The sequence below is a fragment of the Fistularia commersonii genome, unplaced genomic scaffold, assembly GCF_037954325.1.
Source record: "Fistularia commersonii isolate RoL2024-O1a breed Wild unplaced genomic scaffold, RoL_Fcom_v1.0 HiC_scaffold_69, whole genome shotgun sequence".
Lineage (NCBI taxonomy): Eukaryota > Metazoa > Chordata > Actinopteri > Syngnathiformes > Fistulariidae > Fistularia > Fistularia commersonii.
In genome coordinates, this window is record NW_028234027.1 from 265,001 (window position 1) to 270,000 (window position 5,000).

A 5,000-nucleotide genomic window follows, 5' to 3' on the forward strand; every position below is an offset into this window, starting at 1 on the left:
CGGAGGTCCGGGAGCTCCACTCAAACGTCCGGGGGGGGTAAGGGTAAGGGGTCCTGTCCCTCTCCCCCCCTCCTCGCCGCCTCTGAGAAGAGAAACATCTCCTCCACTCCTCCGCTCCTCCGCTGCGGAACCAGGTATTACCGATCCGCCGGACTCAGGCGAATTGCAGAAAGGGGTTTTGCCGTCCTCCGCTCCTCCGCTCCTCCGTTTCGGGCCCTGGAACTCCCGAACCGCTGGACACAAGCGAATCACGGTCCGGGCTTCTGCTCTCCTCCGCTCCTCACCTCATCCGCTCCAGGCCCTGGTACTCCGTGTCCGCGGGAACCCCCCCCAACCCACAAAAACAAACTCTCACACACACACAAACACACGCACACACACACACACACACACACACACAAACACACAAACACACACAGACACACCTGAACTCATCATCGCTGTGCTGATAGCATTGGCCGAAACGTATCCACAACCAAACCAACATTAGCTCATCCACTCATTCACATATGTGTGTGCCCAGAGGTCCGGGAGCTCCAGTCATAAGTCCGGGTGATCTATGTCCGGAGAAGGCTCACATTAGCCGGTCTAAGGGGTCCTGCTGCCCCCCAGCTTCCCGGCCTTTGAGAAGAGACACATAACTGCGCTCTTCCGCTTCTCCGCTATGGGCCCTGGTACTCCCGATCCTCCGAACTCAGGTGAATTGCGTGACGTGCTTCTGCTCTCCTATAAGCCCCTACACACTTCGAACACGGCTGTTATCACCCTGTTACTGCATTTCAATGACACCCATTTGCTTTCGATCTCAGTGTCTGCCACCGTACGGAAAAAGCGGGATGGGTGGGGGGGCATAAGCGCATTCGTGCTGTAAGTAATCAGAAGTTAATAGTGTTAACGGTTTGCGAGAAATTTTTAATGCTAGACAAAAAAAGAAAATTAAAAGGATATAATTAAATAAATAGATAGAAAAATAAAATTAAAAACGAAAAAAAAAAATTGTGAGGGGAATATAACATGTAATTAAGTTGGCGGTTCACAAGGAATCTCAGACATCAAACTGTTTTTAATTGAACATAAATAGTACACCCAAATATACAAATGTACAAATAAACATAGCAAGGTAGAACTGAATGTCAATGAAACAACCAGGGATGAGGAAGCAACGGACATCAGGACATTTGTTCTGTATGTAATGAGAAGTTAATAGTGTTACAGGTTTGTGAGAAATTTACAGTACGAGACAAAAAAAGAAATTAAAAGGAAGTAATTAAATCAATAGATAGACAAATAAGAAATTAAAACGAAAAAATAAAAAAAAAATTGCAAGGGGAATGTAACATGTAATCAAGTTGTTTTTTTTTTTTTGTTTTTTTTTTTTACCAAAAAAAAAAGGAACCTCGGACATGGGTAACTATATTTTTTAGTTTTTGGATTTTTCTATAAGTTTTAAGGATTTTTTTTTTTTTTTTTTATATTTCAAAATCGTTTATGAAGACATTAAAATTTGGGGAGCATTTTTGCATTCTGTTCTTGTGAATGAAGAACTTGGCCAGGCCTAAAAGAACATTGACACAGAGTTCATCTGTTATGTTGCTTATAAGTAAACAGAATGTTATATCATCTTTTGAGAAGGAAACTGGTGACGATGGAATGAGAAGGAGAAAAAATATATGGTCAGTGGTTTCAATGTTGTCTTCACAAAATGTACAAATATTATCTTCAAAATTAAAGCGTACCCTCGATAATTCCTTAGATGGGTAGATGTCAGTCATAATTTTGAAGTGGGTCTCTTTTGCCTTGGGGGTATGGGTAGAGTCAGATACATGGTTCGCAGCGTGGCAATCGATTCCTCATCAAATTTATTTAAAATATCCTTTTTTTTTTTTTTTGACGTCCAGGGAATAAGTTTCCTGTGAAACATTTCCTAATAAAGGAGTTGCCGCGCTTTCTGTCCACAATTGAGATTCCCTGGAGTGATAGTCGGGGTAACTGTGGTTGTACGGTTCGGTGCGTCATTATATTTTTGGTCAGGAATACAAATTGTCGAGGCAGTGCGTTTCGTAACTTTAGCAACTCTAATATGGGAGGCTTGAATCTGTGTGTAGTACAGAACTGCTCATTGTCCAGAGGACTGCCAGTGTCATCCATCAAGTCAATTATCGACCATATACCTTTCTCAAAGCATTCCTTGTAAAACAGAGGTTTGTTGCCATGCAGTACATATCGATTGTTCCAAACTATTATACTGTGTGGTGAGAAATTGTGTACGTATATCATTTTCCAGTATAATAATATTTGTTTATGGAACTCTGAACATTTGACAGGAATCTTGTTGATATCCAAGTCAGAGATAAGCAGAAGACTCAGGCCGCCGACTTTGTTGAATAAGTAGTTTGGAGTACAATACCAGAAAGAACGATGAGGTTTGATCCAGGATTTCAACCAGTTCACCTTCAATGTCCCATTCAAGCAGTCCGACTCTATCACTTTCAGCCCTCCTTCACTTGTTTCTTTCACCATATGTGATTTTTCTTAGATGGTGTGGTCTGTTCCTCCAGATAAAGTTGAAATTGATTTGGTTAACAGATTTTACGAGTTGATTTGGAGCAGCATTGGAATACGCTGGGTATATACATCTGGATAAACACATCCATTTTAGTCAAATATATCCGGCCTAATATTGATAAATCTCTCTGGAGCCATATATTAGAATTAAGCTTTACTTTGATTCAGTTTAGATTCAATGTTCCTGGATTGATTTAACGTTTGGTCCTTGGATAGGAAAATGCTCAAGTATTTTATTTCTGATTTCATAGAAACATCGCTGATTTCCTTTAGTGGCGAGTCATGCAGCGCAAGAAGTTTGCATTTCTTTAAGTTTAATGACAATCCTGAAGCCTTGGAGAATGTTTTGGTTGTTTTCGGCACTTATTGGGACTTGATGTTCATTTTTCAAAACTAAGGTTGTGTCATCTGCCAGCAGGCTAATAACAATTTCAGTCCCCAGCACGTCTAACTTTTGGATATCGTTGCTCTTTTCAACATAAACGGCTAGCATTTCGGTAGCAATTATAAATAAATAGGGTGAGATGGGGCAACCTTGGGGGATTCCCACATCAACATGGAAGCTCGGAGTGGTGCCGCTTGGCAGGGTGACACAGCTATGAATATTCTCATAGAGCCCACGGATCACATTCCTGAATATTTAACCAAATCCAAAATGTTCGAGCGTTGCTATGATAAATGGATGTTCGACCGAGTCAAAGGCTTTAGAAAAGTCCAAGAAGGATATGCGGCCATTATCTTCAATGCGATACGCCTCCTAACCCATCGTTCGCCCCGACTCGGGGAATCCTAGAGCCTACTTGCACCCCCGCCCTAACTTAACTCCCTCACTCGTGGAGCTCCCTGAGCTCCACACATCCCGGAGCATCACGCCGACTCATTCACATTTGAATGATTGTCTTTATTTTATGTCCGCTAGATAGAGGCATCCGCACATGCGCATCAGTGGAGCTTCAGGCCGGCTGAGGCATGGACTGAAAATCATAAAGACATGTGTGATGAGCTAAAAGGAAGATAAGCATATTTTTATAATAAATGTAAGAAAGAGAGGGTAATGCAGCCTCAGGGCGGCACTGGCCCGTGTCTCTCCAAGCCTGCCTTTGGGGGGGGGGGGGGGGGGGGCACGGAGCAGTGTCTCCCTGTGCCGGTCCCAAGCCCGGATAAATGCAGAGGGTTGCGTCAGGAGGGGCATCCGGCGTAAAACGTTTGCCAAAACCAAACATGCGAGTCAACCATAACTATACCATACCGGATGGGTCGCGGACCGGGTTAACAACGACCGCCATTGGTACTGATGACCTACAGGGTACTAATGGAAATCGGGCTACTGTGGGTCGAAGAACAAGAAGAAGAAGAAGAGGAGGAGTGCGTGTTCGGAAGCAGAGAGAGAGGAGGAAAGGAAAGAGCCTGGGACTGAGAGTAGGGACTTTGAATATTGGGACTATGACAGGAAAAGGTAGAGAGTTGATGGACACGATGCAGAGAAGGAAGCTGGATATACTGTGTGTCCAGGAGACCAGGTGGAAGGGTAGTAAGGCTAGAAGCTTAGGAGCAGGCTTTAAGTTATACTATTATGGTGCTGACAAGAAGAGAAATGGAGTAGGAGTCATCTTGAAGGAGGAGTTTGTAAGGAACGTCCTAGAGGTGAAAAGAATGTCAGATAGACTTATGAGTCTGAAATTGGAAATTGAAGGTGTGATGCTCAGTGTTGTTAGTGGCTATGCGCCACAGGTGGGATGTGAACCTGAAGAGAAGGAGAAGTTCTGGAATGAGTTGGATGAAGTGATGCAGAATATTCCCAGAAATGAGAGAGTGGTAATTGGTGCAGACTTCAATGGACATGTTGGTGAAGGCAATAGAGGGGATGAAGAAGTGATGGGCAGATATGGTATCCAGGATAGGAATGCAGAGGGACAGATGGTGGTAGATTTTGCAAAAGGGATGGAAATGGGTGTAGTGAATACCTTTTTCCAGAAAAAACAGGAACATAGGGTAACTTATAAGAGCGGAGGTAGGAGCACGCAGGTAGACTACATCTTGTATAGACGAGGTAACCTGAAAGAGATCGGTGACTGCAAAGTAGTTGTAGGTGGGCGTGTAGCCAGACAGCATAGGATGGCGGTTTGTGCGACGACTCTGGTGACAAGGTAGATGACGAGGACAAAGGCAGAGCAGAGGACAAAGTGGTGGAAGCTGAAAAGGGAGGAGCGTTGCACGGTTTTCAGGGAGGAGTTGAGAAAGGGTCTGGGTGGTCAGGGTGAGCTGCCAGATGATTGGACAACAACAGCTAGTGTTATCAGGGAGACAGGTAGAAGAGTACTCGGTTTGTCATCTGGAAGGAAAGTTGATAAGGAGACTTGGTGGTGGAATGAGGAAGTGCAGGAGTATATACGGAGAAAGCGGTTAGCGAAGAAGAAGTGGGATACTGAGAGGAC